General features: G+C 44.9%; 1 pseudogene; it reads left to right on the top strand.

Moving 5' to 3' along the window:
- Positions 1-8,410: 8,410 nt before the first annotated feature.
- Positions 8,411-9,170, top strand: LOC137817961 (cytosolic sulfotransferase 15-like; annotated as a pseudogene).
- The last annotated feature ends 15,543 nt before the right edge of the window (positions 9,171-24,713 follow it).

Below are 24,713 nucleotides of genomic sequence, written 5' to 3'. Positions count from 1 at the left end.
ACTCTTAGCAATCTCAGCACTTTGAAAAACTCTTTGGAAAAACTTTGTCAAAGATTCTTAATTGTCAAATCTGTTTTTCTGAATTTTTTCAAAGATGTAGTTTGTTATCAAATCTTAACAAACTCTTAAATTGCATTAAAAGATTGGTCAAAGCATTTAATGATTGGAGCGTAAGCAGTTAAGACATTTAAAGCTCAGTCAAAGAGAAAACAGTTTTTCTATTATGGTCCCAAAACAAACAATCGGTTGTTTCCTCGAATCAATCGGTTGTTTTGGTACTTTAACAGTTCAACCATTCAAAACAGTTTTCAATCTTTTTATCAAAACACCTAAGTATAAACAATCGGTTGTTTCGACAAAGCAATCAGTTGTTTTAACTTAGTTTGAAAACATTTTACTTTCACAAAGATTGAGAATGCTAATGCTTTAGATTTAATCACAGGGTGGATTACAACATATAAACTACCCTAGAACAAAGCTTAAACCAGCACAGCAACATCAAGTATAGCAGAGGCTTCAACATCCTTCAAAGGATTTGGATTCTTCAAAACTTGAACACCACAAGGTTCAACAAATATATCACTTGAGTATGAGCTCTCGCTGGAGGGGTGACCGAGGGTACTCAAGTGACTACACTACCTTCTTCTTCTCAAACTTTCCTCAGGGCTATGGTGAAATGGACATGGTCAAGGTTTTCCAAAGACAAGCTAGGGTTAAGGAAGTGTTCATTGACGAAGGCTAAACAAATGGGGGAGAAGGTTTGGGTTCGTAAGGTTCTTTGAGGTGAGAAATGTAAGACGCTTGGAGAAAGAGTTGGATAGATTATACGTTGGTAACATGAAACTCCACGTGAATATTCCGAAGTACCGAAGGCATCAGCAGGAACCAATAAAGGAGGAGAGGAGGGATATTTACACTGATGGGAAAAAGGACACTGGGAAGCGCAAGGAGATGTGGGTGGAGAAAAGAAGGAAAAGATCTTATGTAGAAGCTGCCAAAAGTGAAGTGGAACAAGAGGTCGGGACGGGGCCAGTCCTAAAAATAGAGGCGAATATCCTTCCGTGGATGGAAAATAGTGTAGTTGGGCAGATCAAGGAAGGCTTGGTTTTCGATCAATTGGGAGAGGAATTTCTAAAATGAGGCTTGAGTAGGATTAGATTAAGATCCCTGGGAGACAATCTAGTCCTTCTGACCCTCAGAGAAAGGGAGTTTATGGGGGTACTCATCAAGCTTAATAAGGATTGGTTTGATAGTTTTTTTCTCAACCATTAGGCCCTGGTCGACTTCTTGCGAGGCGTCTCATAAAACATCCTGGGTGAGATGCTATGGGTTACCTCTACCATTCTGGAACAAGGAGTGTTTCAAAGAAGTGCTAGGAGGACCGAATTCTGTGGTAACCATAGAAAAATCTACTCTGTTATGGGAGAACCTGGAATATGCTAGGCTGCAGGTCCGAACTAGTTATAACAGTAATCCCAGGATGATGAGGAGTATACGAATTAATGATCAGAATTGTAATATTCTCATTGAAGAAGAGGCCCCTGTTTCTTGTGAAGGAATGTACATGGTCAACGACTTTGGCTCCAAATCGTCTGACAATGCCTCCTCTTCGGGAACACATGTAGAAGAGACAATCCTTTCTTCCAAGAGCTGTGAGGAGGAGCCTAATTCGGGGTTTAGGGAGGTGTTCCGATCAAGGGGGGTGGAAGAGGGAGGAGAGATGGCGGAAAGGGGTGTGCAGAGTATGCAAAAGTCAAAACCGCTAATTGAGGAATCCTTTTCAAAAACCAACTCTCACCAGGGGGAAGCCAGTTTTTTATGCATGAATGAAGTAAGAGTAGGTCAGAAGGAGGGTCATATAGGTGACTTTGAGTATAATCCTACCCAATATCACGCTTTTTCATGCAGTAGGGTGGCTACTCATGCTGAGCTGGCCAGAGTTGTGATGGACGTGGAATGCTCTATTACACAGAAGGAACCCCTATTTTTCCAGGCCCACGATAGTAAGTGGGAGGCCCACACTTTTGTGAACCTTTCGCATTCAGCCCAAACCGAGGGCGTTCCTTGGTTAGGGGTTGTGGAGGAGGATTGCGGTTGTGAGGAAAATAATGGGCTTGCTTTGGGTGGAGTAACAAGTGAAGGAAAGAAGAAGGGTGCTCACGACGAGGACATGGAGAGTGACACCGGCAACTCGGTCGTGCAAGGCTTGTCACTAGTTTCGACGGCGAGAGAACGTCAATGGAGGAGGGAAGAAGTGGGCGTTTAGAAGGGAACTATATCGGCAGTGAGGGAGGCGACACCTCCAGTACATGAGGGAGTAATTGCGGAATGCAAATCGAAGAACCCACAACAACGACGGAAATTGGAAGGTCTCTTCGAATTGGATGATTCCAGCTCTATTCTGAGACGGTATGTTAGACTCTTGTTAAAACGGTCCCAATCAGAGGGCCCTTCCTATCACAAAGATGGTACGTGTTCTGAATCTTTATCTGATGGGGATTTTTTGAACTGTAATTTGCGGTTATGTGAGCCCAGAATTTCGGTGGAACCTTCTAAATTATTTGAGATTGGAAAGCAATCTGGGATAATCTGCCGGGGGGATGAGGAAGAGGTTGTTAAAGAATATTGTTGTCTGGAAGAGAGAGATGTAGAGGTCATGGAGAACTGTGAGGAGGGTAGAAAGAAAGACCATCTATGTTGATAGTAAATCTGAATATAAGAGGGTTGGGGGGAAGTACTAAAGTTAGGTACTTAAAGCACATTATAGCTAGAGAGGAAGCGAATTTTGTTTTGTATTTAGGAAACAAAACAGAATATCCTATCGGATGCAAGATGCTATTCCTTATGGGGGGATAATAACGTGGGGTGGATACATTATGGAGGAGACAATGGCAGTGGTAGTCTGCTATCTATGTGGCATAAAGAAGCCTTTTGCTATGACTCTCATGTGATGGGGAAGGGGTTTATTGTTGTTATTGGCCAACATAAGGTATCAAATTGCAGGTGTGTGGTGGTGAATGTTTATGCTAATTGCTCTCTAAGAGAGAAGGTATCCTTGTGGGGGGAGCTGTCAGACCTAAAGAAGGTTTCAACTGTTTTGGCGTGGTGCTTTTGCGGTGACTTCAATGCCATAAGAAAGCAGTGTGAAAGAAAAGGAGTTAGCATGCGGGACAATCTATCCAATGAGATGAGAGGTTTTAATAGCTTCATTGATGTTAATCTTCTTATTGAAATACCTTTGGTGGGAAAGGCCTTTACGTGGTTTAACTCAAATGGTAAGGCTAAGAGCAGGCTAGACAGGGTGTTGGTTATCGAAGATTGGATGCAAGCATGGCCCATGTGCAAGCCATATGTGCAACGTAGGGAGGTGTCAGACCATTGTGCCATAGTGGTGAAATCTGTGGAGAAGGACTGGGGCCCTAAACCTTTTAGATCTATTGATGCGTGGTTTATGGAACAGGGGTTTTTCAATATGGTGAAGGAAAAGTGGATCTCCTATCCTTCTCAGGGGAATGCTTTTACACTGATAAAAGAAAAGTTGAAGAGGCTGAAGGGTGACTTGAAGGTGTGGAATAGGGATGTGTTTGGAAATTTGGAGACCTCTAAGAAATCCATCTTGCTGGAACTTGAGGCTCTAGATTGCCAAGACTGTAGTGTAGGGTTATTGGAAGCTGAGAGATTGCATAGAATGGGTTTGGTGAGTAGATTGAAGGAGACTGATAAGAAGTTGGAGTCCCTGTTGTGCCAAAAAGCTAGAGCCAGCTGGTTTAAGAGTGGAGACTCTTGCTCTAAATTTTATCACTCTTCTTTGAGATGGAGAAGGTTAAAAAATGAAGTTAAAGGTGTCGAGGTGGGGGATCAGTGGTGCGAGGAGCCTTGTACAATCCGAGGTGAAGCTAAGAAGCTATTTGAAAAAAGGTTTAAGGCAACAAGAGATTTTGGTGTTAGACTTGATGCGGTGGAGTTCAATTCCTTAAACCAGGAGGAAAACTTAAAGCTGATAACAGAGTTCACTGAGAAGGAAGTTAGGGATGCGATGTGGCTATGTGAAGTATTTGGTTTATATTCTTTACCATGTAGCTGATCTGTCATATGCAGTATTGTTTTGGTTTATATATGCGGGGCATTTTTTTCAGTCAAGAGATTTTGCTATACTGTGTTGAAGAATGCTCATATAGGTGGGGACGAAAGGGCTGTGTGACCTACTCTAGGCTAGAGGAATTCTAGTCCATGGGAACTGATTCATGTGAGGAACAGGAGCAAATTGTGCAACTGAGATTTGTAGAAGGGTTGGGACACCCCTCAAATGTCACTTTTTATTCATTAATTCATTGTTGATCAAAAAAAGAAGAAGGCATCCTTCAACCATCTGAGAGTATTTGGATGCAGAGCCTTTGTTCATATTCCAAAGGATGAAAGAAAAAGGTTAGATGCTAAGGCCAAGGAATGCATATACATTGGGTTCCCAAAGGATGAATTTGGGTGCATATTGTGGGATCCTATAAAGAAGAAAATTGTTAGAAGCAGAGATGTTGTGTTCTTTGAGGATCAAACGATTAAAGATATTCAAGACAAAAATCAATGCAAGTCCAAAGTTCGCATTGATTCAACGGAAAAGATTCTTCAACAGATAAATCCTGATCAAATAGACCAACAGACAGATCCTGCTCACCCAGATCCTGATTAGACTGATGCACAACCAGATCATGATCAAATATTGTTAGATCCCCAAATACAACAAGAACCTGAGCCTTTAGAGCAATAGATGTAAGTTGATTTAAGACACTCTGAAAGAATAAGAGTGTCATAATCAAAGTATCCTAAAGAAGATTATATTACCTTGACATATAAGGGTGAACCACAAAACTTCTCAGAGGCTATGGAGTCAACTGAGAAAGGGGAGCGGATCAAAGCCATGGAACAAGAAATGAACTTTTTACATGATGAGAACCATACTTATGATCTGGTGGAGCTACCTAACAAAAGAAAAGCCTTGAAAAACAAATGGGTGTATAGGCTTAAAACTGAAAAAGGAAGCTTGAGACCAAGCTATAAAACTCGAATTGTTGTGAAAGGGTGCAATTAGAAGAAAGGAATTGATTTTGATGAGATTTTCTCATTAGTGGTAAAGTATTCTTCCATAAAAGTAGTATTAGGTATAACAACTATCCTAGAGCTAGAAGTTGAACAACTTGATGTCAAAACAGCTTTTCTACATGGAGACATCAAAGAAGAAATATATATGTAGTAGCCTAAAGGCTATGAAGAACCAGGCAAGGAACACTTAGTGTGTCATCTGAAGAAGAGTTCGTAGGGTCTAAAAAAACCACCCAGACAGTGGTATAAGAAGTTTGAATCCTTCATGACCAAGCACAATTTCAAGAAGAAAAAATGTTGACCATTGTGTGTTCATCAAGAGGTATGAAGATGAAAACTTTATTATCCTACTATTATATGTCGATGATATGTTGATCATTGGAGAAAGTAAAACCAAGATTGCTGGTTTAAGAATGCTTTAAGCAAGTCTTTTGCCATGAAAGACTTAGGTCCTACAAAGCAGATCCTTAGGATGAAGGTGGTTAGAGATCGCTCCAAGAAATTAATATGACTATCACAAGAGAAGTACATTGAGAAAGTTCTCAAGAGATTCAACATGGATAAGGCAAAATTTGTGAATGTTCCACTTGTCGAACATTTCAAGTTAAGCATAATGCAATGTCCAACTGGTGAAGAAAAAAAGAAAGAGATGATTATAATGCCTTATTCTTCTGTGATAGGAAGCCTAATGCATGCCATGATTTGCACAATACCAAATATTGCCCATGCAGCTGGTGTTGTAATTTGATTCTTGTCCAATCCTGGTAAAGAGCACTGGAATACAGTAAAGTGAATATTGAGATATTTAAGGGGAACTACCAAAAAATGTTTATGTTTTGGTAATGAAGATCCTATATTGGTAGGATACAAAGATATAGACATGGCTGAAGATATAAATTCCAGAAAATCTACATCAAGATATTTAACTACTTTTCCGGGGGGAGTTGTATCTTGGCAATCCAAATTACAAAGATGTGTTAACTGAAACAGAGTACATTGTCGCATCTAAAGCTGGCAAAGAGGTAAAATATATGAAAAATCTCTTGCATGAATTGGGTCATTGATGACTTCTTACGGCAAGTGCACCGCATTTGTCAGAAGTAATAATTGTCCCTAAGGACGGATATCGACCCCACAAGGAACAGTGAATTATCAAGTACAATATTCGCTAAATATAACAACAAAACAATAAAAAAAGTTTGAAGTGATTATGTTGGCACTGATCAATAAGAAAACAAACAAAGAATTAGTTGCTTCAATTGGAAAAATAGCGATTAGGTTTCATCTCTCCCACTCTCATGTATTTTGATTAGCATGTTAATATTGAGTTCTTTGATTCAAATTGATGCCCGTAGAAAATTCATTTATATAGATCTCTCGTATATAAAATTCTTAAAAATGTTTCCTAAATATCGATCCCTTGCATATTTATAAAAACAACTTAGAATCACACTCAGACGTTAATGGCAATTAACATTTCTAGTCTATCCCTAACACTCAAATATGTTAAGTATTGATGTTTAGGTCCGAACCCTAAAAATACCTCTGCGCAACTGGTCCTCCACCTCCGCGTCGCAACACCTTTTGCACACCGGCAATACCCTCCGCACACTGGCAACACCTCCACTACACACACTGCCATGTCTGATGCATGGTGCCTCCCTAAACCCTACATTTTTTTAATTAATTTAATAAATATTTGCATGTATCTATGTGTTGATTAGTTAGTAGTTTAGGGTTTGTGGGAACTTCATTTAGTGAATATTTGATGGAGGAGTCCTGACATTGAAGAGAAGAGTGATAAATTTAGAGTTGGAAAAAACTAGCATGAAGAAACTTCAAACGGTCATAACTTTTGACAGAGAAGTCGGATGGAGACGCGTAAAAGTGAAAGTTGCTCGAAACGATGTAATAAATCATATGGACAATCTCCAAGGGGGATCGGGGTCCACCAAAATTCCAAAAATCAACAATTTACCCTTTTTTATTTTTAATTATTAATTAGGTATTTGTTTTAGGTATTTTAAGTGTGTAGTTTCTATACTTTCACTTGTTAAAAAATTATGAAATTTTGCATGATGTTTCCTAGTATAAATTAGAGATTTATCAAACCATTATGATTATGATTATATCACTCAAATTTATTACTCATACATTACTTTACATAATGTTATCTGTGTGCTCTAACATGAAATCATGTTATTTCAGTGTTTATTTTGGATATAACATGTTGAGTGGGAGGACAAGTACAAGGACAAGTGCAAGTGCAAAAAAACTCACTTGGATGCACCTTAAGGTAAACCATGTATAACACTTTAGAATTACATAAAACTTTTTCATATATTTATAGAATTTTTGTAGACTTTCATATATAAATTATGATATTATATGCATTATTGTTTTGAAAAATTGATATTTTATGTAGATTAGAGTGAGCATAAAATAATAAAACATTTTTTTTTAAAATAAACTTATACCGATGGTTCCCACTAGAATCGTCTTTAAAAACCTGTCAAAAGTACTTATAATAATAGTTCCAAACTAAAACTATCATTATAAGTTTTTTTAATTTTTTCTTTTATTATACAGAATGACCATTTTTATTTAATATAATTTTTATAAAAATAATTTCAAAATCATCATTATAAACAACTGATTTATAACGTCATTATATATATAACTTTTTAACTGTCGTTAAAAGATGTTTCTTTTAAGTAATACTCATCACACAACAATACTCTAAGACAACTTGAAAAGTCAACTAGTCATAAATAATAAGGTGCAAAATGTTTGAACAAATTATCATACCTCAAAAACTCCACCAGTGAAAGACACAGAAACATTTATATTACTAATGGTTTTTCTACTGTGTGCACAATTTGACAAATTCAAATTTTCATGCATTTATTGTTTGAAAGAATAGCTTATTTGTAACTAAAGAACATTAATTTTAATTTGAATATTATTTTTTTTCCATTATGCATATTCTGTTGGTGGCAACAAAGTCATTTAGGTTAACCAAACCCAGACCAACAACTTCCTATGCAGATAACTCTTAATATTTTAAAACTGAAACAGGTTTGTGTTATAAAAAAACCACAGTCTGTGTCAGTGCATGTTTATCATTGTCGGCATTTCTCTAAACAAAAATATGCATGTTGCACACGTATACACATATTCTCTAAACAAAAATATGCATGTTGCACACGTCTACACATAGTTATTTGATTCATTTAATGAAATTGGACCACTAATAACTGCTATAAAAGCTATCTCATGCTAACCTACGTTTTCATCCAATTCTACTCTTCACTCACCATTCATATTCAAGCTACTCCAATGGCTTTGGCAAGTCACAAACAAGCAAATGAAGAAAATGACCTAACCCTCACCCTTCCCAAGGAGAGTGGTTTGGGTGGAGCTCCCTATCTCCATCTATTTCAAGACTTTTGGTGCCCAACAGTTCATGTTCAAGGAGTGAACAACTTTCAAAAGCATTTTGATGCAAAAGACAACGATGTTTTTGTTGCCAGCTTTCCAAAATCAGGTACTACCTGGTTGAAAGCCCTAGCTTTTGTGATTGTAAACCATCATCGTTTTTCCTCTTTCGACAACCATCCATTACTCTCTTCCAATCCTCATGAACTTGCGCCCTTCCCTGAATTTATCTTGTCTCATGATTTGCATGACAACATCCTTTCCCTCTCCAACATGAGTGAGCCAAGAGTTCTTGGTACTCACTTACCATTCCTTTCATTGCCTGAATCCATCACAAAATCCAATTGCAAGATCATTTATATATGTAGAAATCCATTTGATAATTTTGTTTCGGCATGGGAATTCTTTTCCAAATTGAAGTTAGTGTCTTTACCAGCATTAACTTTTGAAGAAACATTTGAAAAGTATTGCAATGGGATAATGGCATTTGGTCCATGGTGGAGTCATATGTTGGTTACTGGAAGGAGAGCATAGCTAGACCAAACAAAGTGTTGTTCTTGAAGTATGAAGATCTTAAAAATATGAATAAAATTAATACACTGGACCGTAATTTTTCAATTGACCATTTCTTTTAATATGAGAAAATATGATTGAATTTGAGAATAAGAATAAGTCAGTATTTATAAAATTTTGTTGGCACAGATTCAGTGAAATAGATAGTAATTGTTAAAAAATTGTGAAAATAAAGGAATAAGAAGATTTTTAGGAACGATATTATAGATCATGGTGAAATTTTTACGATGGTTCAACTGAAAATTTGGTCACAGAGAACGCAAAGATTAGACTAACATGCTTTTCTTATTTTTATTAGTGTGTCAAACCACTCTAGTGTGTACATGAGGTCTGTTATTAAAAAATTAGATTAGTTAAGAGTTTGATGATGTTCTTAAGACTTTGTGAATGGTTTTGAAATTTTTTTATAAGGATTGAGATATTCTTAAAATATTTTTATTATTTATTTATTTTTTTTATAAAAAAAATTATATTACAGGTTTGTCTTGTCAAGTTATTTTTAAGCATGTGACGATTATGAATCTTCTCTAGTGTAAATGGTAATGTAATTTTCTTCCTCTATATCATGAAATTCCTTTAAGTACTTTTGATCAATCATAAGTGATAAAGAGACATTATATTAAATTATTACTTTTGGCTTTTGGTTCTCCACATGATTTGAAACTTTAATCCTTTATATTATTGTGGGTACAATTTTAGAGCATGTAAATTGTATATTTGCTTAAGAACATATACGTGATTTTTTCTTTATTTTAACTTTGAAAATTATTTATGTGAATCCTACAATTAATCTACTTGTGAATTTAAAATATTTTCTCCATGAGCGTACCTAGTACCCACTTGTAAATATTTTAACCAATAGTTTTTCAATACAACATGTGCTGTAGCACAAAATTTTATTAATAAAAATTGTTTTTTCTTAAGTCAACTTTCACAAGGAAACCATGAATAAGTTGTTTATATTAAATCATTTATTTTTTAAATTATCTCAAGCATAGGAATGACTTATAGAAGTAATGTCACGTTATTTTCTCTAGTGATGAGATCTATTAAACATTGTTTACCTTTAAACAATATTATTTGTGAAAAACTACATTGAAGATGACTTTTTGTCTTTGTAATTTTTTACGAATCATTAAACCAATAAAATAATTATATTTACAAGGACAAACGTGGCAAAATAATATATACATAAATAAAATTGTTCCGGCCGGTTGACTTGGGACGTCTTCGCACGCAACCCTGCCCGTCAGCTAGGGACACCTTCCCTCTGGCTACCTGTGGATTCCTGCAAAGAAGGACAAAAGGACGCCTTAGCGGCCGATTGCACGCCGACGCTCAAGTCAGCTAGCAAGAAACACCAAAAACTCTACACCTCCGTATCGGAGCACCGTGAATGGCACTCTGAAGGTGGGAAATGAAACTATGTATCGTGTATATATTCTCCCTCTGGCAAATAACCTCTCTTTAGTCCCTTGTGCGTAGCCTCAAGACTTGTGCAAGCAACTAGAGAATACTCTGGGAAAATCTGCCAAAAGTTCGAACCTCGTTCCCAACATTCAAGGCGCTATTTAAACTACTTTAGCATTTAAAGCGTCTTAAAGCGCTTTTAATTATAAAACGTTCAACGCCTTTAAGACGTTTAAACCGCTTGGAGGATTTATAATACCTTAAATGCTCGAAATGTAAACTTTATTAAATAGCTTTAATTACCTTGTACCTGACAAATTGACGTTTCTATTCTGACTTGGCTGCTATTACACGTGGAGGGCCTCACAACACCGTGACCCCACTTGGGGGTGTTCCTCACGTGAGTCCTCCTACCTGGGAGTGCATCTGCGCAAGGGGTGACTTTTTGGGTGCCAACTCATGCCCCCAAACCTCTAGTCACTCACTTTGAGAGCGTATCTATCTTCCTCTCGCACCCTGCACCTAGCTACCCCTGGGCGTGACCCTTCTCATGAGTCGTAACTATCCCAAGGGCTTCTCTGGGGCGACATGGGCACTTCACGAGTCAGATTTCTCTCTACTGGCGCTATTACTATGGCCTGGAAGCCATCTTTCTCTTCTCTTTAACGCTACCCCTGGTTGTCGGGGCTCTGAGGCTTTCCCACGGCGTCACCCCCTCCATGGTCTTTCCTACCCATGGGAATCGGGGAGCAACACTGTGGTTGCCTTGCTCTTGTGACATTTTACCTTGGCAACGCCCTACCTTGGCGACGCCTACTAGGCGACGCCTTATCTTGGCGACACTTCCTCTCGGCGACGCCCCGCCTCGGAGATGCTTGCACTTGGCGTCGCCTCACCTAGGCGACGCCTTATGTTGACTTTGACCCAGACGTTGACTTTGACCTTGACTTTGTCAATGCCCGGATACGGGACGGTACACAAGCCCCCCAGTCTTAAGCTGATGACTTGTCTTCAGCGAAAAGACTAAGGTCTCGCCCACGCCATCCACGTGGCACACTGGTGACGTGTCATTCTTTGCTGACGTGACACTCCTCGAACTATTGACGTGACATTCTCTGAACCATTGGGGTGCCCTTAATGGCTGATTGGACATCCTCTGAAACGGGGAAAGCAACACCTTTTAGGGCCACGCTTAATCGCTTGCCACGTGGTTCATCACGCAGTCAGCCTCAAGAGTCTCTTGCGCTCCCAGTGAGCGCCTAATCCTACGACACGTGGCATCATCGCACGACCACCATCTGTTGCCCCTCGTGCTCCTCGTAACGTTTAAGTTACCCAAACTGTGCGCTCGAAACCACTGTTTCATCCACTTTCTCCGCCTTCTCGCACTGTTCATCTTCTTCGAATTTTCTCTCTCGCAATCTCTGCTTTTTCGTGCTTCCGCTCATCACACCCTTCGACCCTTAAAGGTACTGTTTTTCCTACCCTTGTTGACTCTCTTTACTATGACTATGATATATGGATTAACTTCCTGGGACTGTCTACCTGCTTGTCTTTTCGTGTCGTTCTTGTGCTTCTTTGTTTCCCTCGTTCCTCTTTCTCTCGCGTGGGTAAGGTTTGCCTAGGGTTTCTCCTTTTTTCCCCCTTTTCTTCTTCAACCCCCTTTTCGCTGAACCCTTTCTTTTCTCTTTACTCTTCAGCTCTTGCGTCAATGGCGAAAACCAAGACCACTGCGCCTCCTCCGCTCCCTAGGTCTCACTATAAAGAGGAGTACGACTGGGCCTCCGACGATCTCCTCGACGAATGCTCCACATTAAACTCCGTTGAAGACGTGGAGGCCCACAGGGGGGACCCCGCGCTCTACAACTTCAACGCATTCCACAAAACTCATGACTCCCACGTCTTGGTATGTCGCGTGAAACCCGGGGTACCCGTTTGTGTGGACTCGAGGGCCACCGGGGGAAGTCCCTTCTTCTTCCTCTACCAAATGGTATTCAAAAGAGTGGGCCTGCGTCTCCCTTTCACTTCCTTCGAGAGGGAGCTGCTCACCGAAATCAACACCGCCCCTGCCCAGCTCCACCCCAACAGCTGGGCCTTCGTGAGGGTTTTCAAATTCTTTGCGGGTATTTGGGCATCCCCTCCTCCGTGGATGTCTTTCTTCATTTTTTTGAGGTGAAGAAACAAGGTAAAAGCCTGTGGATGAGTTTTTCTGGCGTCGCCGGGCGCATCATCCTCACGCTCTTCCAAAATTCATTCAAAGGCTGGAAGGGGAAGTTCTTCAAAATGCGTGCGACCAAATACGATCCTACTGCACTGGAAGGCTTTCCCCTGTACTGGACGGACAAACCCATAACGATCAAGGCCCTGGCTTTGGATCAACTCGCCCCTGCTGATCGGGACGTGTGCAAAGCTTTGGCTGGGCTTGGGGTGGTCTTTGATACCGCCAAGCTCATTGCCAACGAATTCAACGCCCATGGACTCTCCACTTACTTTGGTACCTGTTCTTGATTGTTTGTACTGTATGGGATGTCGTGGTTATATGAACTCACTTGCATCGCTTGAACCCCTATGAATATCTGCATGTGTTTGGCTATAAGTACTCCTATTCTGCTTTATCTGAATTGGTCTTTGCTCTGTTACTTTCACTGCTGCAGGTTCAGTAATGACTTCTTCGAGGCAACTCGCACTTGCCAAATTCTTGAAGAAGGAAAAATCCGCCAAAGGAGGCGGAGACGTCGTCGCCCCCGACGTGCCAACTGTCGCTTCCCTACCGACTCCTCCACTGTCTGTCTCTCCTCCTCCCATTGTCGCGGTTCCATTGGCCATGGCATCGACTCCTACCCCAGCATGCCACAATAAAGGAAAAAGGGTGCTGGTGATAGATTCCGATAATGAAGACTCGGGCGCCGCCTTGGTTTCCAAGAAGAGGAGGGCCGCGGGCGTTCCTACCTTGACTGTCGCGTCTCCCGGTGGCGGGGGTTCTCTCAGGGACGATCCTCCAAGTGCCACATCACCTCTGCCTCAAACAGTCCAAGAGGAACAAGAGGAGGAGGAGGTCGATTTGGTTCCCCCACCGCTACCGCTTCGTGAAGCGGCTGAGGCCTCGGGCTCTGCCCCTCCTGCATCAGTTCCTGCTTCGTCTTCCTGCGGGCCACGGATTCCCCGCCCCGTCCATCGGGAGTTGACGCAAGGTTTTACTGAAGGAATGTCTTCAAAGGACCCTCGCAAGGGGGGAGGCATGCCTTATTATATGGGGGCGTTCCTGGCGGTGGCGCACCCGGGCCCGAAGCGCTACCAAGGGGAGGGAGGCTCTCCGTAAATTGAGGCAAGAGGTACGAGCGCTGAAGGAGAAGAAGCAAGCCTGGGGGCTTAGGGAGGAAGCTTCCCAAGCTTCGCTCAAACTGGCCCACGAGGGTAGGGAGGGGGCCGAGGCGTACGTGCGCGAACTTGAACAAGCGCATGTCGATCAGCTAGCCCAGCTCACTTCCTACCAAGTCCAAAGCATTGGCCTCCAAGAGGCGGCTCTTGCCTCCGAAATGCAGCGGAAAAAACTCGAAGAACTGGACGCTGCTTGGAGACAGAAGTTAGGTGAGAGAGAAAACGCCTTGGGGGTGAAGGTTGAAGCCTTGGGCCTTCTCCAAGCTGAAGCCAATAAGCTCCGGGTGGAGAAAGAGTTCTTGGAGAAACAGTTGACGTCCAAGGACTCTAGGATCGCCGAGCTGGAGAGGGAGGTCCAAGAGCTGACTAGGGAGATGACGGGTGCGTTTAACGAGGGCTTTCAAGAGGCTCTGACTCAGGCGTCTTGTGAGAACCCGGGAATCAACGTTTCAAACTGCGATTCCACCCACCATGTCTTCGACGGAAAGGTCGTGCCTCTCGAATTGGATGACTGAACCGCCGACTCTCAGCTGCCACCTTTACTTTTTGCGCTTTATATTTGTTCTTGCCAATCTCTGATAAACTTGTAAATCTTTTGAACTATTTGCACCTTTGTCGGAACCATGGGTTTTGTATGACAATTTTACACTTCTGAGGTATCGAGTTCTGTTTGTATGATATTTTTACCTTCGTTCTTCATTTTTGTGTACTTCAATTGCTTTGCCTATACTTTTACCCGTTTCTTTCGCTGTGTTGGACGATCCTGTACATCCGGCGCCTCACTTCTAACGTGTACCTCAAACCTGCTCAGCCTTTGTATCTATGAGGCCTCTGCCTCGTGAAGGCGCTGGCCGCTTCGCCATCGCTGCAAACGCCAAAGTCGATACCTGCTCTGAGTCTAAACACTTGGGACCAGATCGCGTTTCAGTGCCCACGCCCATGGAGAGGCCTGTCTAACAGCGTCGTATCGTCCATGGAGTGTCTTAAACACCAAGGCGACCCGTACCTTAATTCTTGGTGCTTGGCGCCCACGCCTAAGGAGAGGCCTGCTACAGCAGCGCCATATCGTCCTCAGGGTGTCTAGAAACGTCAGGCACCGGGAAGGCTCGAAGCCCCCCATGGGGTCGCTCCCTCCATGGTCTTTCCTTCCCATGGGTATCGGGGAGCAATCCTTCTGCAGCTCACTTGGCTTCTGGCGATCTCGTCTCCCTCCACAGTCTTTCCTACCTGTGGGTATCGGGGAGGCGATGCCGTTGCTTCTAGTGAACTCGTCTCCCTCCACAGTCTTTCCTTCCTGTGGGTATCAGGGAGGCGACGCCACTGATGCCTTATGCTGGCGACGCATTCAGCGTATCATGCTGGTGACGCCTTCAGTGTCTTATATTGGCGACGACTTCAACGTCTTATGCTGGCGGCGCCTTCGGCGTCTTCTACTGGCGACGCCTTAAGTGTCTTTGCGATGCTTGACGCGATCGACCCGTTGACTTGACCTTGGCATTGACTTTGACTCTGGTCGACACCTGGGGGTAGCGGAGAGCTCAAGGTCTCGCCCTCGCCAGCCACGTGGCTTTTCCTGTATGGCTGATGGGACGTTCCCTCACTTGACTTGCTCCTGACATCTTTTGAGCTTCTGACAAGCTGCTCCCGTTCTCGACGGTGCATCGTACCCTTGGGCATTCTGCCGACGCGACGTTTTTCTGAATGTTAACCAGTGACGCCAGGATTATCCTCCCATCCTCTGACACGTGACCCAATCGCACGGTGTTCCCATTTGCGTCACTTGGCGCTTGAACTGTAATATTTAGATCTTCGGAATCTTACGCCTACCCTTATCATCTCTGTGCTTTCGTAGCCTCCTTGTACCACTTCTCTTCTCGCAAAAATTTCTTCCGGCGTTCATTCTAGTCAACGTTTTACCCCCGCATTTCTAGCGCGTCATTCTCCTTCGACCTTCCAACTCCTTCCCAGATACTGTTCCAACATGTCTTCCCGTGTTCCTCCCCCTAGGGTTAACCCCAAGGACCTGTATGCATGGGCCTCGCGCAAGCTCCTTGACGAGTGCTCATGCTTACTTTCTACCAGGGCCATAAGGGAACACAAAGGGGATTCGTACTCCTATGATCATCGTGCCTTCGCGAAGAGGCATGACGACGATATAGCCGTGCTCCCTTGCACTTTAGGGGAGCCGGTGTGCGGAGACGAATGGGCCAACGACGGGGTCCCCTTCTTCTACTTCTACCAGGTGGTATTCAAAAGCATCGGTGCGCGCCTGCCCTTCTCCAGGTTTGAGCGGGAACTACTGACCGAGATTAACGCTGCACCAGCCCAGTTGTACCCTAATAGGTGGGCTTTCGTCAAAGCCTTTGATATACTCTTTGGCTTTCTGGGGTGTGCACCCTCGGTTGACATCTTTCTTCACTTCTTCGAGGTGAAGAGGCAAAGGAACAACCTCTGGGTGACCCTCAGCAACGTTCCCGGCAGGGTTCTCCTGACTCCCTTCCAAAACTCCTTCACAGGGTGGAAGGGTAGATTTTTCAAAGTCTGTTGCTCCGATCTCGTGCCTTCCGCCCTGGATGGTTTTCCACTGTACTGGGTGAGGGAGACAAGGGCCCTAAAGTCCAAACCCTTCAAAAGGCTACCCTTGAACAACCAGGTTGCATGCCGGATCCTGGCTGAGGCGGGAGGCTTTGACGCTGCCGCTTTGATTAGCTTGGAGTACAACGCCGAAGCTTTGGAGAAGTACATATGTATGAGAGATTCCCTTAGAACCTCCCGCTCTTCCTCTTTGCTAGATCTTTGCATGTCTTGTCTTGTGGTATCCTTACCATGTTTGTTTTCTTCGGTGCAGGTTCGAAGATAAACCGGCAACGGAGGTCACAGCTTACCCAGGCACTGGGGGCTGAGAACGGAGCTTCGTCCTCCTCCCATCCAGACTCCGGAGGCCACTGAGAAGTGGTCTGTTTGCATCTTTCGTGTGAGCCTAGGGCATGTACCTGTTCGCCTCATTTGTTTCATTCACCTTTATCTCGAACTCTATTTGTAATCTTAACTCTCTGATGTCATGTTTTTGCTTTCTGTAACGCCGCTTCATTTTTGCACGCTCGCTTCTTTTAACATACTGTGCGCGTTTCCTTCGTTATGTTTCTTGGCGACGCCTGCATCTGGCAACGCCCCTTTCCTGGGAACGCGTACTCTTGGCGACGCGTATGCTTGGCGACGCCCCCTTCCTGGCGACTCGTACTCTTGGCGACGCATATGTTCGGCAACGCCTATCGCCTACTTCGAGTCTTTGTCTTTTATCTTTTTACCCCTTGGTCTTGCACTTCGAGTAGAAAGAAGATAAAATACTGAGGCAAAGTTTTTCTTGAACTTCTCTTTCTTTTTATTTGGGTGACCTCGTTAAAAAACCCCCGAGAGGGAAAAAGAGTGTCCCCTACAATAAAATTGTTACATGGCTGGTTACTTACATAGTTCAACTAAAATAAAACTTCAAATTGGCCGCATTCCAACTGCGCGGAATGGGACCCCCCTCCTAAGTCTCTAAGTTGTACGAACCGTTCCCCTTAGCTTCGGTAATTCTGAAGGGTCCGGTCCACTTGGGAGACAACTTATTTTCTAGCTCATATGGGTGAGCCTTCCTCATAACTAAGTTGTCGATCTGAAACTGCCGAGGCTTCACCTTAGAGCTATATTGTCGCTCTACTCTTCTCTTTACTGCTTCGGCCTTTATTCTTGCTTCCTCCCTGGCTTCGTCCAGTAGGTCCAGATTCACCCGCCTTTCTTCGTTGGATTCCTCAGCCACGAAATTTTGGAAACGTGGCGAGCTTTCGTGAATCTCAACCGGGATCATCGCATCCGACCCATATACTAAGCTGAAAGGCGTCTCCATGGTGGAAGATTGGGGCGTGGTGTGGTATGCCCATACGATCCTTGGCACTTCCTCCGCCCACGCTCCTTTAGCCTTTTCTAGCCTTCTCTTTAGTCCTCTCAGCAAAACTCTATTCGCTGACTCTACCTGCCCGTTAGTCTGGGGGTGTTCGATTGATCTGAACACTTGCTTGATGCCTACCTCTGCGCACAGGTTTCTCAACTGCTGGCTGGCGAACTGGGTTCCATTGTCGGATACTAGCCGCCTAGGTACGCCAAAGCGACACACAATGTTCTTCCAAACAAAGTGTTGCACCTTGTGCGCAGTAATCTGGGCCACGGGCTCCGCCTCTATCCACTTGGTGAAGTATTCAATGGCAACAATCAAATACTTCATCTGCCTTATCGCCAATGGGAATGGACCTAGGATGTGAATCCCCCACGTATGGAAAGGCCACGGGCTGTATATGGATCGCAGCTCTTCTGGCGGCGCCTTGTGCCAATCAGCGTGTTTCTGACACTGCTTGCAACGCTGGGCGTGCCGCACGCAATCCTCTTTTACTGTTGGCCAGTAGAAACCTGCGCGTACCACCTTAGAGGCTAAGGACCTTCCCCCTACGTGACTCCCACAAATGCCTTCGTGGAGCTCCGCCATTATTCTGGTGCACTCGTCGCCGCTTACGCACGTTAGGATAGGGTGGGTGAACCCGTGCCTGAACAATACTCCATCCACCAGGGTGTATATCTTGCAGCATTCCTCTTAACCTTCTTGCCCTCTTCTGGTTCCGCTGGGAGAACCCCATCCGCCAAATACCGTCTGTATGGCGTCATCCAAGTGTCTCCTTCGGCCAAAGTACATATCTGCGCGTGCCTTCCTCCTTCGGGCGTGTCCGGGTATGTGCTAATATGGGGCGTCTTCACCGTATCTTGAGTCAAAGAACGATGACTCCTTGGCCTCCCTCTCGCTGTACTAATATGGAGGACATTCACCCTGTTGTCCTCCACGAATTTTCTCGGAGCTTTGAGCTTCTTTTGGATTACTGTCCTCTGTTTGCCCCCCTTGCCTGAGCTGGCCAGCTCAGGCAGCAGGTCAGCTCTGGCATTTTGTTCTCGTGGGACATGTATTAGCTCAAGAGCGCTAAACGCTCCCTTCAGCAGTTGGACGTACCTCAAATACGCCGCCATTTGTGGGTCTTTTGCTTGGAACTCACCCGACACTTGTCCCGTAATCAACTGAGAATCGCTTTTCACCAAGAGGTTCTGCGTGCCCATCTCCTTAGCCAGGAGCATTCCTGCAATCAGAGCTTCGTATTCAGCCTGATTATTACTTACCTTAAAGGCGAAGCGCAGAGCTTGCTCAATCAGCACACCATTGGGTCCCTCCAAAACTATCCCCGCACCACTTCCTTGCTGGTTGGAAGAGCCATCAACTGAGAGCAACCACTGCGAACCCGCCTCCACTTCTTGTTCACCTCCGGGCGAGAGTTCTACCACAAAATTTGCGTATACCTGCCCTTTGATGGATCCTCTGGGCTCATACTGGATGTCAAACTCTGACAACTCCACCGCCCAGCGCACCATCCTTCCCGCTACGTCAGGTTTCTGCAATACCTTTTGTATAGGGAGGTTCGTCATCACCACCACTGTAAAGCTGTGGAAGTAATGGCGGAGCCTCCTGGCCGAAAATACCACGACCAAAGCTGCCTTCTCCAGCGCCTGGTATCTCGTCTCCGGGCCCTGTAAAGCCTTGCTGACGAAATATATGGGCTTTTGAATTTGGTCCTGCTCCTGGACCAGCACAGAACTGATTGCTCGCTCTGTTACCGCGAAATATAGCCGGAGGGGCACGCCTGCTACTGGTTTGCAAAGGACCGGTGGCGTCGCCAAATACTCTTTCAACTTGATGAAAGCCGCTTCGCATTCGTCAGTCCATGCAAAGCGACTATTTCTTTTAAGGCATTGAAAATATGGGTGCCCCTTCTCTCCTCCGGCAGAGACAAACCTTGATAGTGCCGCCATTCGCCCCGTCAGTTGCTGCACTTCCTTCACTAATGTCGGGCTTCGCATGGCGATGATTGCTGCGCATTTATCGGGGTTCGCCTCTATTCCCCTCTCCGTGAGCATGAAACCTAGGAACTTACCGGCCTCCACCCCGAAGACACACTTCTCGGGGTTTAGCTTGAGGCGGTACTTAGATATGGTGACAAACAACTCCTCTAGGTCCGCCACGTGCCGCATCCTATAGATATGGTGACAAACAACTCCTCTAGGTCCGCCACGTGCCGCATCCTATCCTTCGACGCCACTACCATATCATCCACGTAGGCGTACACATTCCTCCCTAACATGGGCGCTAGGACCTTGTCCATAAGCCCAAAAGGCATCACCTTGTAATAGTAACTGCTAGTCTCCGTCATGAACGCAGTTTTACTCTCGTCCCTCGGGTGCATTTTGATCTGGTTATATCCCGAGAATGCATCCAAAAAGCTAAGTATCTTGCAACCAGAGGCACTGTCCACAAGCGCGTCGATGCTGGGCAGTGGGTACGAGTCCTTCGGGCACGCTTTATTCAAGTCGGTGAAGTCCACGCACATCCTCCACTTCCCATTCGCCTTCTTCACCAGGACGACATTGGCCAGCCACTCAGGGTATTGAATCTCCCTGATGTGACCAGCACTCAGCAGCTTCTGCGTCTCTTCCCTTACCACAAGTTGCCTCTCTTCATTAAACTTTCTCCTTCTTTGTCGCACGGGGCGGACCGTGGCGTCCATGCTAAGGTGATGGCATAGGAAGTTAGGGTCGATGTCGGGCATATCCGAGGTGGACCATGCGAAAGCATCTAAATGGCGTGAAATCACCCCTGCCACCTCATCTTGCTCTTCTTGGCTCAACAAACTCCCCAACTTAAATGTTTTGCCGCCAATCTCTTTCTCCACCACGTTAGCCGCCGGCTGATCCCTGCTATTTTCCTTAATGGGCGTCGCCCGGTAGTGCTTTCCAGGCGTCGACTCTTCTACGGGCAATGTGTCGTTAGGCCCCTCCTCCATATGCGTGTCTGCCTCGGGCGTCGCCCCAACGAGTATGGCTTGGCCAGGCGTTGACTCCGTGGGCGTCGCCTCAATCACGGGTTCTATCTCCATCATTGCGTCTGCTCTTGACGGACGCTCGAACACCATAAACACGCCTCTCTTCGTTTTCAGGCTATTCTCATAACATTTTCGTGCTTCCTCCTAATCCGACTTAATGACAATCACCTTGCCGCTGAGATCCGGCAGCTTCATCTTCATATGGCGCGTGGAGGTTACTGCGTTCAGCCTATTCAACGTCGGTCTGCCCAACAAGATGTTGTAGGCGGAATTGGCGTTTATGACCAAGTACCGGATGCTTTCGGTACGCGAGGCCTCTCCATTTGTGAACGTTGTCCTCAACTCCAAGTAGCCTCGGACTTCTACCTGATTATCTGCAAACCCATATAACCACCCTGTGTAGGGTCTCAAAAGGTCGGGAGACAATCGCAACTTGTTGAATGTCGACCAGAACATGACATCTGCAGAGCTTCCTTGGTCGACAAGAACCCTGTGCACCTTTCTGCCCGCCGTGACAACTGAAATGACCACGGGGTCGTTGTCGTGCGGCACAACATCCTGCAGATCCGCCCTCGTGAACACGAGGTCCGACTCCCACGGATCACCTGAGATTCTTTCTTCAATTGAGTTGACCCCCCTCGTGTATTTCTTTCGCTGGGAGGCGGTGGGTCCTCCGCCAGAAAAGCCACCAGCAATGGTATGGACTTCGCCGAGGACAGGCATCTCGTGCGCTTGCTCTTCCGCTGGCGCTGGTAGGGCCGCGGTCGTGGCGGGCTCTGCGACATAATCCTTCAGAAACCCGCTTCTCACCAACTCATCTAGCTGGTAACCCAGCGACAGGCAGTTATCGATGTGATGACCGAAAGCTTCGTGGAACTCGCACCAAGAGTCCTTGCGAGGCCCCAACACCTTGTCAGTCTTCGCCGGTCGCCTCAACCTTTCAGCTATATTGGGCACGGCAATCAGATCCTTCAACTCCACCACAAAGTTGTACCTCGCCGACCTTGCCCTTTCCTTAGCCGGGCGATCCCCTCCTGCTGGACCCCGGGGCTGGGGTTTTCTGGTCTCATAGGGGCGTCTCCCCTTTGGCTTCTTTCTCCCCGTCATGGTCTCGTTGACCCTGACGGGTTGAGCCCGCGTCTGCGCTCTCGGGCGTGAGGGTACGACGCTGGTGCGCTTCTCACACACCTCTCCTTCGGAGGCGATATGTTCCACCGCCCGACGCCGTATTTCAGCGAAAGTCCTAGGACGATTGCGAATAATGGATTCGCAAAAAGGGCCGGGACATACACCTTTTCTGAATGCATACACGATCATAGGCTCCTCCGAAGTACCAACTTTTACTACTTGGGCCCCGAAACGGTTGATGTATTCCTTCAAGGTCTCCCCTTGATACTGTTTTACATCAAACAGGTCGTAGGAAACTGGCGGCGGAGCCCTATTCGCCAAGTACTGCTCTCTAAACAGCTGCGACAACTGCTGAAAAGAGGTGATATGGCCGTTTGGAAGGCTGATGAACCAATCCATTGCCATCCCTGTCAAGGTGCTCATAAAGAGCTTGCATCTCGCGGCGTCGGAGCCGCCTACCAATACCATCTGCGTGTGGAATGCAGTGAGATGCGCCTCGGGGTCCTCCATCCTGGTGAAGATCACCTTGGGTCCCGCGAACGTATTGGGGATTACTGCATCCAGGATCTCCTGCGAGAAGGGAGTGGAAAACTCCCTTGGTGGGGTGAGACGCTCCGTCTCATCTTGTTCACGTTGCCCCTGGTTATTCCTCAAACCCCGGCGCAACTCCTCATTCACACGATGGAGCTCTTCGTTTCTCGCACGCGAGTCTGCGAGATCTGCCTGCATGCGTTCTTGTTCCACCCTCGATTCCGCCATCTCATCCTGCAGCCCCATCATTTCCATGACCTGCTGCATGGACATTTCCTCACTCGCAGCGCGTGCGGTACCTTGTCTAGTGGTGGCCCTAATTCTTCACTGTTTCTTCCAACTTCTGCCAACGTTATGGTGGCTTCGATAGATCTTCTGAAGCTTGCGATGGGACTGATGTTTTAAATCGGCCCCACGGTGGGCGCCAAATGTTCCGGCCGGTTGACCTAGGACGTCTTCGCGCGCAACCCTGCCCGTCAGCTAGGGACACCTTCCCTCTGGCTACCTGTGGATTCCTGCAAAGAAGGACAAAAGGGCGCCCTAGCGGCCGATTGCACTCTGACGCTCAAGTCAGCTAGCAAGAAACACCAAAAACTCTACACCTCCGTATCAGAGCACCGTGAATGGCACTCTGAAGGTGGGAAATGAAACTGTGTATCGTGTATATCTTCTCCCTCTGGCAAATAACCTCTCTCTAGTCCCTTGTGCGTCGCCTCAAGACTCGTGCAAGCAACTAGAGAATACTCTGGGAAAATCTTCCAAAAGTTCGAACCCCGTTCCCAACATTCAAGGTGCTATTTAAACTACTCTAGCATTTAAAGCGTCTTAAATCGCTTTTAATTATAAAACGTTCAGCGCCTTTAAGACGTTTAAACCGCTTGGAGCATTTATAGTACCTTAAACGCTCGAAACGTAAACTTTATTAAATAGCTTTAATTACCTTGTACCTGACAAATTGACGTTTCTATTATGACTTGGCTGCTATTACACGTGGAGGGCCTCACAGCACCGTGACCCCACTTGGGGGTGTTCCTCACGTGAGTCCTCCTACCTGGGAGTGCATCTGCACAAGGGGTGACTTTTTGGGTGCCAACTCATGCCCCCAAACCTCTAGTCACTCACTTTGAGAGTGTATCTATCTTCCTCTCGCACCCTGCACCTGGCTACCCCTGGGCGTGACCCTTCTCATGAGTCGTAACTATCCCAAGGGCTTCTTTGGGGCGACATGGGCACTTCACGAGTCAGATTGCTCTCTACTGGCGCTATTACTATGGCCTGGAAGCCACCTTTCTCTTCTCTTTAACGCTACCCCTGGTTGTCGGGGCTCTGAGGCTTTCCCACGGCGTCACCCCCTCCATGGTCTTTCCTACCCATGGGTATCGGGGAGCAACACTGTGGTTGCCTTGCTCTTGTGACATTTTACCTTGGCAACGCCCTACCTTGGCGACGCCTACTAGGCGACGCCTTATCTTGGCGACGCTTCCTCTTGGCGGCGCCCCGTCTCGGCGATGCTTGCACTTGGCGTCGCCTCACCTAGACGACGCCTTATGTTGACTTTGACCCCGACGTTGACTTTGACCTTGACTTTGTCAACGCCCGGATACGGGACGGTACAAAAATTTATAAAACACAATTCCCATTAAAAAAAATAATGTGTATACTAATAACAAAATCAAAATGCAACTCCTATCATAAAAGAAAAAAAAGAATATGTATACTAATAAACATATTCAAAACACATTCTCTCTATATATAATTAATCTTATGCATAAGTAATAGGAATTCACATCCGTGCCTCTGTATTTCTATAAGAAAATGAAATTAATAATAATAGTAATAATAATAATAATTATATAAAAATAGTAAATAATTTTTATTATATTATTTTTAAATAAATTAATAATAATAATTAAAATAAAAAATTGTAAATAATTTATAATTATGATGTTAAAACATGAGATAGTTTATAGTGTTCTGTTATCATAAATGTGTATAATTATTATTATAATATTGAAAAATTATTTTATTTTTAAATTAAAATATAATTAGAAATAAAATAAAATGATGAAATATATACGTCAAATATGACATCTTTTAAATATTATTATAGAATATTGATAAACAATTCTTTCAGTAGCATCAAGTCCTTCTTACCTTATGCTCCATACTCAATATCCACACATTTACTATATTAAAATTATAAAA

Source organism: Phaseolus vulgaris, chromosome 10 (assembly GCF_000499845.2).
Source record: "Phaseolus vulgaris cultivar G19833 chromosome 10, P. vulgaris v2.0, whole genome shotgun sequence".
Lineage (NCBI taxonomy): Eukaryota > Viridiplantae > Streptophyta > Magnoliopsida > Fabales > Fabaceae > Phaseolus > Phaseolus vulgaris.
This window is presented reverse-complemented; position numbering and strand designations above follow the sequence as displayed.